The sequence below is a fragment of the Vicugna pacos genome, chromosome 2 (assembly GCF_048564905.1).
Source record: "Vicugna pacos chromosome 2, VicPac4, whole genome shotgun sequence".
Classification (NCBI taxonomy): Eukaryota; Metazoa; Chordata; class Mammalia; order Artiodactyla; family Camelidae; genus Vicugna; species Vicugna pacos.
Window position 1 is genome coordinate 47,867,582 of NC_132988.1, and position 18,088 is coordinate 47,885,669.

Consider the following 18,088-nt stretch of genomic DNA (forward strand, 5'->3'; position numbering starts at 1 on the left):
CAGGTTTGTTTCCTGCCCTCTATTCACTGTTCCACTGAGCCCCTGTCTCTTATGTCCTTAAATCATACCTTGTCATGACAAATAACTTCAATTAATTCTACCATGTCAAGGTCAAGCTTTCTAACTCTCTGCTTACCACCTCCTTCCATTTCAGGTTCCTCCTCTGGTATCATGACTCACTGGGTCCCCACAACTCCTTTGCCTCACTGGAATCTACGATTCTATCATTCTACCACCTTTTTATTGTCAGCTTACCACCCTCTCTTGTTCTCACTTTGCCTCTAACCTAGCTTAAATTCCAACCCTTTATGACTTCTACAGAATCTTCCTTACTTTCTCAGTCATCTCCCCTGCAGCTAGGGGTTTTTGTGTGACTCATTTCTGGCCCATAAGCTGTTAGTAGAAACTGGTGGAGTTTGTGTGAGCGTGTGTGTGTTGGGGGATGGTTTTGGGAAAGCTTTGGTGTGCCTCCTTCCTCCCCTCTTTGTCCTGCCTTAATTGAGGTCATGGTGGCTAAAACCTTGGCAGCCATGTTGCAGCCACAAATGAAAAGCCATGAGGACGGCCAAGACGTCAGCAGGCCCTGACGCATCAGAACAGCTGAACGAAAGGCAGCAACTGCATTCCTCTGGATATCTTTTTATGCAAAATGCAATCCCCATTTGAGGCAGAAAGCATTCCTAAGTAGTATGGCCCACAGAAATGAGGGATGTTTTGCTGTATCTGTGTCACTTAAAGAGTTGTGTGTTATTCTGAATGTTTTCCACCAATATTCTGCTAAAGCCATGGGGGAAAGTTGATCATGTTTAAACAAAGAAAAAACAGATTTAGATCTGTATTTTAGAAAGAGCCCTCGGTTGAATGTATGGAAGATTACAATGGACAACCTTTTTGTTCCTTGAGATAACTCTTCCTTTCTCCCTCCATGTGGTTGTGGTTGGGGTCACACAACCCAAGACTCCACAGAATGAGTAGTTACTCCTGAGAATGAAGTGTGGACCAAGGAGGGTCGATCAGAATCCATCCTTAGGACTGTCCTAACCAGAGCTGGATAGGGGAGGCTGAACTCTGATTCTGGCATCATGGAGATGGGATTTTGGAAGTCCCAGTCATTATGGCCAGGAAACATGCTATTATAGGCTGGCTACCCTCGAGGCAGACAGATATGGAGTTTGGGGTGCAGGTGTTTCTTAGGGGTCAACCCTGTAAAGGGAAAGGAAAAGATATACTGTCGGGCAGAGGGAGAGGTGGAATTGTGATGCAGGTTTGACAAAGCTCCAGCCCAACCGGCAGGGAGCTCTGGACCTCAAGTGGCTGGCCAGCCTCACTTTGTGACCAGCGGTGTGCTACTTTGGGAAAGGTGTGATCTACAGCAAGGTGGCCCTCCACACTGGAGACAGACCTAAAAGGAGCTGAGAGGTGGCGGCTGCTGGCTCATGCACCCCTGCAGTTGGCAGCAAGTCCCTTCTGGAAGGGGGAATTTGGCCAGTGCACCTCCATGTCCACCACACTCAACGTGTGGAGAAAGTTTGTCAGCAGAAGGTGAGAATGGAGCCAATATACTGACAAAACCAGAGGTGAGGGACAGAAAAAGAGAACTTACAAGAGGTTTGAGTCTACAGACCCATGAGGCCAGAACCACTCTTACCATTCTTAGTTACTTGAGCCAATAATTTCTCTTTTTTGGCTTAATCCACTTTAGCCATGACAGCTGGGGTTAACATGATATTGTTGAAGGCAATAATTGATTTGAAGGAACAATAAGTAGGTGGTAGAGAGACTTTTACAGAAGTTGGGGAGGATTGAAGAGCGACGAAGATAGTAGTCATGGTGACACACGCATGTTGCATGGGAGAAGTGACAGGCTATGATGACTAATCTTAAAGCAGAAACCAAGGAGAGCAAGAATTCTCACAAAAATTCCCAGGACTTAGCTTAGGTGAGAGCCTCCCCCTCCTCCCCTAGTTATGTAGGTAGGGAATAAAGGAGCAGGAGAAAGTGGGAGGAATTTACGGGTTTTGATTTATAATACTACATCTTGAGTGTATCCAATGGACTTATTTAAAATCTAAAATGCTAGCTAATAAATCTTCAGTGAAAAATATCACTACTGCCTGGTGCGAAAACTTAAAACAGCTGATCAGCTGACGGGTCTTTCTGGTCAGAAGGGCCTATTTGTGCAGCTAAATTCAAATCAGAAATTTGCTCGAGTCAGGATAAAACAAGTTAATGATGCTTTTAAATTGTCATGAACCTGTGATACTCATTAAGTTACAAGGACTGATCTGCTGAGAAAACATGACTACTTTGTCAGTTGGCTAGGGTACCTGTGCCCTTGGACAGTAGCAGGAAAAACCTGGAAAATACCTACTCATCACCTCTCTTTTGATCACCCAAGACTTAATGCAGATTTCCTTGTCTGTTTATCATTACGTTATTATCTCCTGACATATAAGTTCCAAGCTTATACTCTATATGCTTTAGGAAAATCACTGTCTGATAATATCTAGGAGGTGGCATATTCGCCTCATAAGATAAGTGACAGGAAATCACCTCATAAGATGGATCCTATGGAAATACATTTTACTTACATGAATCTTCATTTACAGAAAATTGTACTGTTCTACCTTTTCTCTGCATCTTGGGGTACAACCTCCTCATTTTACATTCTGACAGGTACGTGAGTAGTGAAGATGAGAGGAAGGCCAAAATCAGGAAGGAGCTCATGATGGGGCAGTGTTTGCTTTGTTAGATTCCAAAACCTAGGAATGAAGCCATCACATGCTATATATGCTTTATAAATTTCTCATTTCATCTCAAATTACAGAATTGGCATCTGTATGGGAGGCATTAGTGATATTAGTGACATACTCAATACCTCTCATATTGATGATCTGTATTCATTTTACAATTGACATTATTGTGAATTAGGTGTTACCCTAACTTGTACCTATCTAGAAAAATGTGTAATGCAAAGGTATAGACAAAGAAAAACTGTGTTGGATAATTGTGGGCACTAATCACAATTCTTTATACCCCGCATGAGATCCTCACTCTAGTACCTCTACCTCCTATTCTTCAACTTACTCCTTTCCCACTTCACTCATAACCCCCTATTTGTCATTGCTTCACACTGTCTGAAGTCCCCACTTATCCTCACTAGGACCTCTAGTCACTTAGCTCTTCCCAATTCACATAACACATGAATTCTCAGTGGAAGCAATATCACCCTTAAAGGGCCAAGCTATTAAGTACACCCTGGGCAAGAGCATCTCAGATATTAGAATGGTTTGTGGTCCCTCCAAAAGGGCCACAGTATATACGCACAATACAGTGTATCTTTGGTTGTCAAATTTCATGGGAAGGGCAACTAGAAAAATGTCTAAAAAGGCATCTCAGGGAATGATAACAACAACAACAAAAAGGAGAAACACTGATCCAGAACAACCACCTACCCGAATGTACAATTAAATCAGCACTGACTTCATTCCCACCCTCCCCTCCCCTGTCCCTGTGATCTTCTGTGGTGTCTGGTCCAACGTTGACTGGTAGAAATAAAATGTGAGCCTCATACGGAATTTAAAATTTTCTAGTTAATTGCATAAAAAAAAAGAAACAGGTAAAATTGATTTGAATATGTACTTGACTTAATATATCCAAAATATTCAACATATAACCAAAATAATAATTACTAAATATCTTACTTTCTTTGTGGGCTAAATCTTTAAAATCCAGTTAGTATTTTAGACTTATAGCACATTTGAATTTGAATGTTAATTTCCATTGAAATTACTTGATCTGTTTTTAGATTTCAACACATGTAATGGCTAAAAAGTGGCATCACATATCCAAGTTATTTTAAACATATTTAAACATTTTCAATAACCAAATAGAGTTTCCAGTATTTCAATTTAAATTACTTAAGATTAAGTGAAATAAAAATTTCAGTTTCTCAGTCACACTAGCCAGATTTTAAGTGCTCAAAAGCCACATGTAGTTAAATGGCTGCCGTATTAGGAAATGCCAGTTTGGTCTATTATTTCCCCATAGTTCTCTCTCTTTTTTTTATTTTTCTGGATTGCTGGATACAAATGCAGTGACAATTTAGAATGGTAAGACGCTAGCTCAGGACAGATACATGATGTCAAAACTCATTCGAGTCCTCACTGTTATCAGGCAGTCATATATGGCTGAGGTCTTGTGGAATTCCTAGCACAGGGACAGCTACTCGCACAGCTCAGTGTCACCACTTCTCTATTCTGACTTCAGGGTAGACATCCCAAATTAAAGATGGTGTTCTTTCCCACTGAACTCAACTGCAGCCTCAACCTCCTTTTATAGGTTATTTCAGCTAAAATCACTTCTCTTAAGACGGTATTTCAGTCAGCTACAGTAAATTAACTGGAGTTACCATAAAAGTTGAAAGCGTCCTGCCATTCTTGTCTTTGTTCATCCCGCAATATCCTTTCCAGAACATATTTTAAGTGAACATAATGGGTTTTAGACTGGATATAAAATGATTCATGGGCATTAGAAGACAAGAATTCATAGCATATGAGTACAAAGCAAATCCCCTGCAGTAAAACAGACTTGGGACTGAATCTACTTTTACCACTTGCCATCTGTATCAGTTTGGACTACTTACCCAACCTCCCTGAGTCTTATTTTCTTATTTGAAAAATTGGAATAATACCTTCTGCTTTGAAGGATTATTATAATAATTAAAACGTATAGGACATGTCAGGCATTTGGCACAGAGCCTGGCATATAGTAAGCATTCATATTAAATTGATATCTATTGTCTTGAGCTAATTTAATATCTTACATCACTAGCTAAACGTTCTGTGTTCATATCCTTTGGCTTCCTAGCCACCTTGCTAACTTCTTGGAAGGAAGAACTACGTGCCATTCAACATTTTTTATCCTTTTCAGAGGTTAGCAAAGTTCTCACCATAGGGCTGACTTTCAGTGAGTATTGAATGAATGAATGGATGCATCTGTAAATCTGTAATTGCTCTCATAATATTTAAAAGATGAATTTGCCTATTCAGGTCAAAATAGCTATTAAATTCGGGCTGAGAAGATTTCTATGACACCAGACCTCAGTCTCAGGACTGTAGGTGGGGGCAGGTACAATGTTCTAAGATCTATATCAATGCATCTCAGAGTCCACACTTTTGCTACTGTTTTAATTGGAGCTTAGGTCATGGGGAGAGTAGGAAAACATGGTGAAGACCTGAGGAGCAGACAGTTTTACAGAGGCATGATAGCCAACTGAAGGGTCTTAGCATCAGAAAATAAGAAGTAGTTAAGCAGGAGTTACTTAGGGAAAGGTCTGCAGTAGGCAAGAAGTCCAGGTCCCAGGAGGCGACAGAGCATGGCAGGGTTGGGAAACACGTGGTTAAGCAATCAGCAGAGGGACAGCTTGGCAGTCATTACATTCAAGTATATTTTGTATCACGTAGTAGAAATTCAGCTATGGAGACTAATTTGGAGTAGGACTTTTAACATCTAGAAAGGACTGTGAGGAGGAAGTCAGGAAACCAATTCCAAATGTAGTGGTCAGTAAATTCAGTAAAAGACTCACTGCTACAGATTCAAGTGCCTAGAGTTTTTATTTGAATTATGTCAATAGCCTTCTATATGGCTCCTGCTCTTCCTCCTCCCATCTTTCTCCCCTTCCTTTCCTTTCTCCACATGGTGGCCAGAATGAAATACTCAAAATGCAAAACTGATCCTGCTGTTCCCCTAGTTTACACCCTTCAAAGGCTCCAAGTTGTTCTTAAAGTCCAGACTCTCTCTTATGGCCTACCATTTCCTGTAAAAGCGATTCCTTCTTAGTTCTCTCACCTCATCTATCACATCACTCAACACTACTTTAAAATCCAGCCACATTCAACTCTTCTCAGTTCCTCCAAAAGGATACCTGCTGAGGTCTCTCTTACTTCTGAGTTTCCCCAAGGCTGTTCTTTCTTTCAAGAATATTTTCTCTCTTTTCTGTGCCAAGATAATTTTCTCGGAATCCTTTAGGCCTTGGTTAGAAGGCATTGCTTCCGGGAAACTCAGATCTGTCAAGTTTGGGTTAGTTGCCCCTGTACTTCCTTTAATGGCTGTTCCACTTCCTCCTGGTACCTCCATCTCCTCCCCCACCCCTGCTCCCACTCCCAGCTCTGTAAGGATAGGGATCATCAAAGTCCTCTTCAGTTATATCTCCAGGGACTAACATACATAAGGTACTCAATAAATATTTTTTGAATGATAAATATATGCTAAAGCTTGTTTACAAAGAACAAGGCTGGACTCTGGTTCTGGGCAATAACATCATACATATGTCAAGGCAGCTAGACTGGCCAGATGTTGAGCTTTGAACTACTGGACAGAAGTTACAAAGATCTCCTTGATTGCATTCAAAGACTGCAAACAGGTAAATTAAAAGGCCTATCTCTGGAGGTACAAGAGATGTAAAGAACCAAGCAGATTTTTATAAACATTTTAAATGTTCTAGGTGTGGTTAGGTTGGAGTGTTATAGTTACCTATTCACAACTTTTTTTCTTTTTCTAAGCTACTAATAGAATATTAATTAATTGTTGTTAACTATGTTAACATTAGTATTAATACTGCAAGAAAAAGAACACATAATTATATTTTCCAATTTTTATGTAATTAGTACACAACCCAACAATGAATGTTGATGTTCTTTCTCTAATCTAGTTTATAAAACATAAAATGAATAAGCATTTTAGTTGTTGACTGACAAATGGAATTAATGTGTAGGAAGACTATAAATATCATCTCTCCTCTTTAAAAAATTATTTTCTTATTCTTATTTTTTCAATGGAGGTACTGGGGATTGAACCCAGGACCCTGTGCATGCTAGGCATGCACTCTTACCACTGAGCTATACCCTCCCCCTACAACATCATCTTTTCTTGATCAGGATTGTCTACTTTGTTTTATTTAATCCTTCTCTAATGAATTTTACTCTAAAATTCCAACAGTTACATATATTAAAGTTGTATTTATAACCAATTATTCTTATTTTACTGATATCTGAAATTCTTGTGATAATATCCACAAAGATAAAATCCATACACATAATATAAAATATTTTTTCCTACTGCATAAAAAGTAGGGTTTCTTGCCCCTGGATGATATTGTGACCTTAACAAATTGTGGCCCGAGTTGTGATATATCTCATCATTACGACTCAGAGGCACTAAAGACATCTGATTAGTCATATTCTTCCAAGGATTCTGCCAAATTTCTTTTGACTAGTAACCTAGTATTGAGCTACTCTTGATTTTCTTTCTAATTTGATGACTGTGGTGGGAGTTCCCTCATCTCAACTTTTACCTCTCTTGAAAAAAGTCATCTCTCTTAGCACCCTAAGGTTTTTCTTTAAAGCACTTGTCAGAATTGATTTGTTTATTATATTTTAGAACATGTTTCTTGCAGGAGGGTATAGCTCAGTGGTAGAGTGCATGCCTGGCAAGCATAAGACCTCCATTAGAATAAATAAATAAAAACCTAATTATGCCCTCACCTCCAAAAAAATAAAAAATAAATGAAAATAAAAATGTGAAATTCTAAAATAAGTTGTTAAAAAAAGAATAACAAAATGTGATTCTCAGTGAGATTATTACAAATAAGCACAATGAAGGCAGAAGTTTATCTATTAGGCCTCAAAAATTGTATTCTCTGCCATCTAGCACAGACCCTGGCATGTATCAGGCATGAAGAATAGTTCTTGAATTACTGAATAAATGCACTAAACTTTTTAATCTTGAGTGTGTTCAGGTTTTGTCAGAAAACAGAAATCACTTAGTATTTTGTGTAGGAATAAAATTAATCCAGAACATTGGAATTACTACTGTGGGAGAGAAAGTCTGGAAGGTTATTATTCAGCAAATTTGAAAGTGTAGTTTTGCTGGAGGGTCACTATCAGTGATCCTAGTTGCACAGAGAACTCAAGTGGGCTATTCTCAGGAGGATGGCTGGAGCCACTGGAAGCTTCTGTTGATGATCTCAGCTGCCTGCTTATAGCAGGTGATTCCTGGGAGAAGCACTGAAAGCCAAAGAGCGCTGCCAACAGTGATCTCATCTGCCTGCAAACAGCTGCTACTGATAGAAATGGCTTCTTCTCTTTAAAATCTTTGTGACTGTCTCATTGGCAGGCTGTAACCTTGAACAATACTGGAAAGGGATTCTGGGACACGTAGTTCCACAGTGTAGACAGGGATGAGGGTAAAGCTGATGAAAGGCAATTCAGCACACTGAGCCATTAGGAGAGAGCTGCTAATTAAAGATAAACTAGACTGTAAGCTCCGTGACAAGAAGGATTTAATTTTTTTAAATTGATCTATCCACAGCATTTGGGTGCTTACGGCAGCAATGGCTGGCTGAGAAGGACAGCATCATACCCCTCCCTTCCACAGTGTAGACTTGTTTCTGAGAAGTGGCTGTCTACTTCCCTCAGCTTCCCTGGCATCTAAGTGAGGCCATGTAACTAGTTCTTGCTAATGCACTGGGGACAGAAGTGATGTGAATCTATTCTGAGTTGAAGTGGAGCTGAGTTGTCAGGAACTCAACTTTCTGAGGTATCTTCTTGCTTGTTGTCTGGCGGAGTGTAAAACATTGAGCAGAGGACTCAAAAGACCCTAGGACATGGCAAGTCACCCATGGAAATAGCTGGGATTTCATCATTGCTTGGATGAAAGCTGCTCAGGATCAGATCAGGAATGTCTGATTTGACTTTGTGCCTAAGAACTAAATCAGATAGTATAAAACCAAAGAAATTTTGAGGTTGCTTCTTTTTTTTTAACATTTTTTATTGATTTATAATCATTTTACAATGTTGTGTCAAATTCCAGTGTTCAGCACAATTTTTAAGTCATTCATGGACATATACACACTCCTTGTCACATTTTTTTCTCTGTGATTTATCATAACATTTTGTGTATATTGAGGTTGCTTCTTATAGCAGCTGGTCACTCCTAAATGCTTAGGAAATATTCAGCCAATAAGTGAATAAGACAGAAAGGCTTACCATGCCCTTTGCAAATTCTGCTGTGGTCACTGCTTAAGGATGAGTGCCCTGACAGGCAAACTGCATTCTAGCGTACACATCTGTGTGCTTCTGTCCCTTAACTTCTCCCCAAATGTTGTTCGGGGATATGATAAGGCAAGTTTGGTGATTAATTAGGAAAGATCTCCCATTGTTAGACATTGAAAACTCTTTGTTACACAGCTTTCTGATCAAAATTTTGCAGGAAAAAAAATCATAAAAAGTGATCAGGTATCATCCCTTACCATAATTAGCCTTGCCTGATTAAACCCAGAACTCCTGTTAAGTACTTTAAGTTTAGAATTCCTACTGAACAAACTAAGAAGTGAGGACCCCAGGAGCCTGTAATCTATCTGAAATTTTAATCCTGTGACAGGTTCAGGTATTGAAAATTAGCCGGGTCATTATTTCCTGATAAGTCTTCAAATCTTTCAACTAAATCATTTTAATCCTAGCAGCTGAGATAAAAATAATAGACGACAACAACAAAGTGATGGAGGCACTACATTAAGTGCTTTCCATGCACCACTGGCTATTAATTTCACATATATGACAATAATCTCTCATTATTATTATTCCAACTTTACTGATAAAAAAAAAACCCTGATGCTCAGAGAGATTAAGAAACATTCTTAAGGCCACATAACTATTTAACACTTTTATTTGATCTAGAAAGTAATCTATGTGTTTGTTGATATTTTGTCTGATAGACTCACAACCCACAGGAGGAAGGTTTCATAAACCTTTTTACCCAGTTGCACTCGGTCATTATTTTCCTTACTAGACACTCTGCTAAAGAATGAGTTATTTCTTCATATATTTGGCAAGAAGTTTCTCTTGATTTCATATTCTTTCATTTTATACTCATTTCTCTACTTCTGTACACTGTATTATAGAATGGATCTCTTTTTTCCTCATTGCTTTAAACACCAGAGACCACTTGATCAATGTGGTCTCACTGATTCAGGGACTGAAAAATGTTGTCTTAAACTTCCTATCATTCTAGTACCTTAAAACCAGAAATTAAAAGGACATTCCTTAAAGAAATTTTGTTTATAACTGTAAACTTCAGTTCCACACTTATGAATATTACTCAAGCTTTCACAAAATAAAAAACCTAAAAACAGAAGACAATAAAGTGAGAGCTTTTGGTTTGGTGTATAAGCTAATTATTTCTCTGTTGATGTTCCAATAATGACCACTGTGGCTGTGGATACGATTGCTATGGTGATTCTTCCTGTTGCCATAATTATTTATTGAAGGTCCACTATTCTCACTCACCATACTAGGTACTTATATACAAAAACACTAATCTTTAAAACAACCCCGTGAGGCAGGTATTATTATTATTAATATTACAGGTGAGTAAGCTGAAGCGAAGGAAGATTTAAAAACTGCCCGTGAGGACATAGATTAGGGCTAGTTAGCGACAGATCAGGTTTGAACACTACTTCAGGTCCTGCTATCTTTCCTTACACCTGCTGCCTCTCTGAACTCATTCATTCAGACACATCTAAAACACAGTCCAGTTTGCTTACCTGGAATCAAAGAGAAATGCGCAGCCGTATATTTAAGTTGTTTCAGCGTAGTATCATGGGCTTCCAAACATGTGTTATGGTTTCCCACCTCTGTGTTTTCTCTTCCCTGTGAGCTGCCTTCCTAACTCGTTTCTGTGATCCAGGTCTTACCCAGCTGATAACACTCAAGCAATTCTTCTCTTGAGTGGAATAGATAAACGCTGACCAGGCAAGTGCTTCTCCTATAAAGCTTTCCAAGATTTCTTCCATGCAGGTCGTCCTTTAGGTGAGGCTTCATAGGAGTGCTGGTCTGGAGGAGTAGAAAGAAGAACCAATGGATCAGGCAAGCAGTTTAGCAGACAGATGAAGGGAGCAAACAGTTTTTTTGTTTTTTTTTTTTTCCAGCTCCACAGGTTCACTGAAGACTTTTTATTTTAATTAAAAACAATTCTTTTAGTGGAGGTACAGGGGATTGAACCCAGGACCTCGTGTATGCTAAGCATGAGCTCTCCACGAGGTATATCCCTCCCCCTCAGCTGAAGACTGTTAAGAAAAGGTGTGATATCTACCTCTAACGATGATCAGTATTGATTCCATTAGCATTATGGCTTTAGCTCTACAATTGTATGAAACAGAAAAAGAGAAAAAAATTTGGAAGTGCAGCAAAGGTTGACCCAATAAAGTCAGAGGCTTTATTTTAAAATTAAAGTGTGACTTTATGCCTTTCTGAGTGGCTGCTTAAATTGAATTTTTTACATTGCTGCCAAAGAACTGCCCTCTCTAATACCCAGCTGACTCCCACCCAGAAAGCTTATCCCCCAGCTGATCAGCCTTAGAGTCTGGGAGAGGAACTAACATATGGCTTGTTAGAGCAGTGATTCTACACATTGAATCACCTGGGAAACCTTAACAAGCCTGCCGTCTGGGTTTCCTACTCAGAAATCCTGATTTAATTGGTCTGGGTATGGGGAGGTTTTTTTAAAAATTTTTTTGTAGTGGGGGAGGTAATTAGATTGTTTGTTTGTTTGTTTAAATGGAGGTCTTGGGGATTGAATCCAGGACCTTGTGCATCTTGTGCATGCTAGGCACACACTCTACCACTGAGTCATACTCTGTGCCCTGCCACCCTCCATCCCGGCATGTGGAGTTTTAAAACCTCCCCATGCATTTCTAATGTGGAGCAAAGGCTGAGAATTAGTGAGCAACTAGGCTGGCTCTGGGAGCCTGGGTCGCCACACTGAAGACCCTTGGGATTCATAAGGAAGGATGACATTAATCAGCCACTCCTGTGAACTTCCTCTTACGTAATTTCTTCACAACTCCTATTTCTTTCTTTTCTTCTCTCTCTCTTTCTCTTTGAAAACCCGAGACTGTCCAAGAGAAAGAAAGTGGGTCTCAAAGAGTTGTTCTGGGAAATCAGGCTTTCTGAGATTGGCTAAAGCTGGGTAAGAATTCATTCTTTGGCTAGGCTAGGCTGGCTGAGAAATGAATAGATTAGAGATGGTGGAGATGGAGTGAGGAAATATGGTACAGTAGAAAAAATTAACTTGGAATTAAAACACTTGGATTTATTTCTGGCTTTGACACTTATTGTGCGTGACTGAGTCGTTTCCCTTTTTAGTAGAATGAGAAAATCTGACTTTTTGATTTCTGAAGTATTTTCTGGTTTAACAACTATCACTAAGGGAAAAGAGGGGGATGTAATTAAAGTTAAGGAAGCAATGCTTAGGTAGACTCCAGCCCTTTTAGGTTGGTTTGCAGAAAAATGAAGGAAATCCTGCTTCTTCCAACACCTTCCTGGTTTGAGAAGGCATCATGGAACCTCATGAGGAAAGGGCTTTGACTCCAAGCAGTGGCTGGGGGGCTTTATCATTACCTAGTTTCCACCTCCCTGACTCTGGTTTTGTCCTGGCTTACACGGTGTTTCTCTATTTTCTTTCCTGCTTCTGGACTCTTAAACTTGCCAGTGCAACCACGGCTGGTGCTCAGCTCAGTCTAGTTTAGCCCAGTGGGTGTGTCACCCTGGGTCCAGGAAATGGCGAGTTCTGCTCCTTTGAGGTGAAGGGGATGCATTGGGGAAGAGGGTGCAGTGTGGGATTTCCTGGGCTTTCTGCACTTGATTGGAGGGGCTTGCTCTCGGTGGCACTAATCCCACTTGGAAACCCTGGGCTCTCAATGCAGAATGAGGGCAGCAGAAGCATTTTAGAGACTCCCTTTGAGGTCAACAGGGTGTGTTCCAGAGAGGACTGGAGAGGTTTAATGACCCTCTGGGCCCTAGTTCCTGATGTTCTGTATTGTGGTGGGCATTCAAGGGGAGGTGACGGCAGGGGGTTTCTTTACCTGTGGAGATGGGAAATGGTCACCTACCTGGCGGTTCTGAAACCTTGTACATTGGAATCACCTGAGAGTCTTCAAAGGCTATTTAGTTGCCTGACTCCAACAGGACGGATGGACAGTTTAAATGAGTGCACAATGAAGAGAGGCTGAGGGAAGCAGATCTTATCTGAAAAAATTTCCCCACAATAATGCTAATAACTAACAAAGATTAAGGCCACACTGTACTTGGGGCACTGTGCAAAGCACTTGACTGGTTGAGATCAGTTTGCAAACAGCAGGAGCAAGACTCGAACCTAGCTCTCTCCTCAGACCCTGTGCATTCTTAAACCATTCAACCAAACCAAGTCGTATCACTTCCCTAAAATTTCCAATATGATAGAACTGGCACAGGGAGGAGTTAAAGCGCCCTCGGTCACTTCCTGCCAATGAAGGCTGCTCAGAATCTGAAAGCAGGAAGATGGGAAGGCACAAGAAGCCAGGGTAGTGTTTACATAAGTGGTTCTCAAAGTGTGATCCCTGCAACAGCACACCAGCAACATGTGGGAGCCCGCTAGAAACGCAAACTCTGGGGCCCCAGCCTGGACCTACTTTATCAGAAACTCTGGAGGTGGGCTCTGCAGTCGGGCTTAACAAGTCCCCCAGGTGACGCTGATGCCCGCTCCTGCCTGAGAACCGCAGTTTTGGAAGAGCGGCTTTCCTTTCCCGCCCTGCTCCGCGCCTGGGTGTGGTGCGCGAGGAGAAAAGCCTGTTACTGCTTAGGCTCCGCAAGAGGGGCTCGAGGAACAGAACGAGGGGCTGTGTGACTCGGGCCAGGCGTGGCAGCAGGTAGAGGACCCGGCCTTGGGTTCGGGGGGCGGCCGAGGATGGCACGCCTTCCATAACTTGCCCTCCATACTTGCACGGAGAAGGGCCTATTCTTTTTCTCCACTGGTGTAGGGTCGGACTTACTTTTGCTGGCCGGTGGCTCTGAGGGTCCTGAGTGTGCCTTTCCTGTTTAAGGATCCCCTGCATTAAAGCGACTGCAACCGGTTGCTGCTGGTTTGCAGCCTGGCTTCGCCATACCGAGGACAAGGAGAGAGGGAAGAAAGAGCAGTCACTCCAGATGGGTAGGCGGCGGTTCCAAAAAGCGAGGGAACGTACTTACCAGGCTTATCTCTGGAGGCCACAAGTGGATAGCTCTCCGCACCCATCCGCCAGAATCTTAAGTTTGTATAGTGGCCTTAATGTATGTATAGTACCATCCAGATGGCTTCAGCAACCCGTTGCTCTGTCAGGGTTGCATCACTGAAATGGCTCCGGCTGTGGGAACCGTGGGCGGAACGTACATCTCGAGGACGGGGTGGGAGTGAGGAGTCTCCAGTTGTCCAGGCTCAGGTCACAGGTCAAGCCGTGGTCACGTCCTCTCCACAACCTCCTCCGACAGTTGCGAATTAGCCGGAAGGTGCAGTGTGACTGTGAGCTGAAGAGGAAGGAGCAGGAGCTGAGGCAGCTCCGGGAGCAGGTGCGGCAGATGCGGAGGAAAAGGTGGAATCGCTGGGGGAAGTTAGTATTTGGAGGTGGAGGGATGCGTTCCCGGGAGAAAGCTCCTTACTTGCCATGGCACCCTCCACCTTCTCTCGTCCCACCCGGAGACCGACGTTCTCAACAACCCAGGAGGTCAGATGGGAAGCAGACCACTGCACGGAAAACTGGCAAAGTGAACAGTAGGTAAGGATGGAGGGGGCAGTTTGTGGGAAGTCTAGGGGTGTAAAGGCTTGGAAGAGGTGTGCTGGAATATTTTGGTGAGCTTTGAGCTATTTGTTTGTCTTTCTTGTCCGTGTCCTGTTCCATCTTGCCGAAAAGAGGGAGGGTTGTTGGCCGACAATGGTGAGAAACCTCCAAAGCAGGAGGCGGCAGTTCCCAGGGAAAATGAGGAACTCAAGCAGTTGCTAGCCATGCGAGACGAGGATGTGGCTCAACTCCTGGGCTACCCTTGGGACAGTCCCACTGTGAGTTTTTATGTACTGGGAAGAGAGAGGACTAAACCTTGGGTGGATACAGTTGTTTTTAATGAGGTGAGGGAGGCTCCTGGTATTTTCTCCAGAAATTTAACCTGTTTAATAGGAGCCAGCTGCAAAACGGTCCACTTCCTAGAAGGTTTCTGCTCGGGTCCCCTAAAACCGCAGGATTGTTAGATCAAGTTCATAGAATGCCTAGTTTTTCCTCTTCTTTCCCACTCCATACCCCCTTCCCCTCCCTAGAAGGCTCAAGTGAGGAGGCTGTGGATTGTGGTGGATTGTGGAAACACTGGAGGTGGAAAAAGGTTAGCTTTTATTTATCTTTCAGTGATGGGGAAAGCCCTGTTATTTTAATTGTTCTGGCCTCAGGAAAGAATAAACCCTTTAGTGTCCTAGAAATGGGCATTAAGGCTGGGTGAACTGGTTTCCAGGGGATGAGAATCATGGAAGAAAATCTGTTGGGAGTGGAGAGAGAATTGAAAGGAGTGCAAAGTTCTCTTTCCCTCAAAAAATAGGATAAATATTTCACTTGGGCAGACTGAGAAATAATGGATAAAATTCTTAAGCTGACCACAACTTTTCTCTTTACTCCTCTTCCCTTCTTTTGTTAACGCCTTGTCTTGATTGAAGTTTAGAGGAGAGAATTGATATTCTACAGTAGAAGGGGGACCCCTGTGGGAATTGGGGGGTGCAGGATTGGACAGGATGCAAGACCTAAGACAGTTAAGTTAGGAACATGGACTTAAGAGTCTCCAATACTATCTCAGTTTTCACACTGTGGAGTGAGTATCAGAGAAGGAGTTTTCAGCAGGTGAGAATGGGCCAGATGGGTAAGCTCAATATCTGAATTTCTTACAGAAGTCATCATTTAGTTTTGGTGCAGCTTGAGGATGGAGTGAGGGTGGGGAGTTAAGGAAATGCTGAACTCACAGGATGGTCCTCATTATATTGTCTGGATAACTGTTCCTGTCTCTCAACAATCTTTAAGAGCAAGGATTACACATTTTAGTGTGTATCCTATAAACAAAGGAAAGAGACTTAGAAGGAAGGAGGGACTTTTTCCCGTAACAGCTTTAGCACTGACCATGACCTCCTCACTCTCCTTCCGACCCCATCAAGCCCCTTTTGATTTTTGTTGTTATATTCTAAGTTGTGTTTGGATGTAATACATTAAAAATATCTTTTATCTTTTAAGAAAGAACATAGAGATGTTTTACAAAACTTTACGATAACTATAATTATGTATAAATGCTGGAGGACATACACTCTTGGTTGACAGTTATTCATTTTCCTCTTTCCAATTCTCCGAGACAATCTGTCAGTGATAGTGCCTGAAAGTGACAGCGCTTTCCTAACTTCCTCTGCAGTTGGAGATAGCCATGCATCCTAGTTTTGGCTTATTAGATATAAGGAAATACTGTTGGGAAACTCTTGGAAAAGAATTCTTGGTTGAAAAAGAGATAATGTATATTAGAAAGCTCTCTTTTTCACTCTTTAGTCCCTCATGCATGTGAGAGGAATGATGTCTGTCCTGGTAGCAGCTATATATTTAGGAGGATGAAAGCTAACATGCATACAACAAGGAATGGATGGGTGGAAAATACCTTGGTCTTTAAGGCAATTCTTGCACCAGTCCGCTGAAAAAAACTGATGTTTGCGTACCCCAAAGTCTCCATTTTTAGAGCTAGTTTTGGATAGTATTCTATAACTTGCCACCTGACAGTCTTTTATGTCATAGCTTACCTGTTTTTGAAGTCTATAGCTTGCTGTGTTGGTTGGTTGGTTGACTGAAATAATCAAGTATCTTTTTTTTTTTTTTTAGGGAAGATTGCTAGAGTGGTATGCAAAAATTTGAGGAAATATATTTGAAAATGTTTTTGCCTTTATATGTGAACTCATTTCAGTATAGAATTCTTGGCTCATAGTCTTTTCCCTGAGACTTCCATGCAAATTGCCCCATTGTTTCCTGTCATTAAAGAGCTCAAGCCTAGCCTCATTTTTCCTTTTCTTTCCCTTCCCTTCTCCAATATTTCACCATGATGTAACAAAGATTTCGTTATTTTTCATTATTTTTATTAGTGCATCATGAGCCCTTTTATCTGCTTGGATTTGTTCTCAGTTTAGGAAAGTTTTTTTCTAATATTTTGTTTTAAGCCAACCACAAAGATGTCTAAAACCATTTGTTAAATGAATACCCATTATTTATATATTAGATATCTGATCTGTTTTTTTATATATTTTATCTACTTCATTTGCTGTTACTTTTAAAATCTAATTCTGGAAGATTCTCTACAGTTTATTTTCTGTAATTGAATCTAATCATTACTGCTTCTATTGGCCATTTAAAATCCCACCATTCCATTATTTGTTTTCTTATTTTTCCGCCTTACTGTTCTTCTCATCTGTGGTCTTGTGTATTCTATAATCTGTCCCTACTTCTTGTCTCATTAATTTTCTTTAATTTTCCTGTGGATGATGCAGATGGTAAATGACTTTTTTATTTTTTTTTGGCCTCCTATTTCCCCCAAGTAGTATTTACGCCTATTTTGGCCTCTTCCTTTTAGAGCTTTAAATTATCAGTCATATATCAGTCTGAGGGGAGTCGGGAGGAAGATAAATACATCTACAGAAGAATCTGCTCTGTACAATTTGGTTGTCTGAGAGTGTCTTAGGGTCATATAGCTTTTACCCCAGGCATGTGATGCTTCTAGAGACAGCTGTACCTTGTTGGTAGAAATACAGAGTGCTCTTACACTTTAGAAGAATACATTTCCAGTTGGGAAAAGTCTACTACATTTATGAGGAGCCACTTCAGAAAACATTGCATAGTTTTATTTGGTATGACCAGCATTCCTCTCCCAAGGAGGTAGCATAGCCCTAGTATGAGCTGGTGACAGGACACCAAGCTGAGTGATGGCAACCTCACCTCTAGCCCTGTCCCCTCTAATTTAAAGGCACTTCGGTTTTTTCCCCCCTGGGGTTTCCTTAGTTCCTCCCTGCGTATCATCACTATTCCTGAGGAAGGGGAATCATGGTTGTGTTCTAATGAGCTCTTCAAGCTAGTCATTATATCTAGTGAAAGAAATTCTTGGTGCTTTTGCTGCGCCTTAACAAGGCAACAGCACGTTTTCTATACACTCTTAGCTAGGACTCTGGGCCATCCTGGGGTATC

The 18,088-nt window shown here is 41.2% G+C and overlaps 1 long non-coding RNA gene across 2 annotated transcripts in view; it reads right to left on the reverse strand.

Annotated features, from left to right (window-relative positions):
• Positions 1–14,146, reverse strand: part of LOC140686192 (uncharacterized) — a 79,010-nt gene extending 64,864 nt beyond the window's left edge. The window contains exons 1-2 of one of the 2 annotated variants that reach the window (XR_012059816.1): positions 14,064–14,146; positions 10,604–10,892 (exon numbers count right to left, since the gene is read on the reverse strand). This is a non-coding gene — a long non-coding RNA (uncharacterized lncRNA). Of the gene's footprint in view, positions 1–10,603; positions 10,893–13,507; positions 13,628–14,063 lie in introns of those variants that run through there. The other variant, XR_012059815.1, reaches the window with a different exon arrangement.
• Between the last annotated feature and the right edge of the window lie 3,942 nt (positions 14,147–18,088).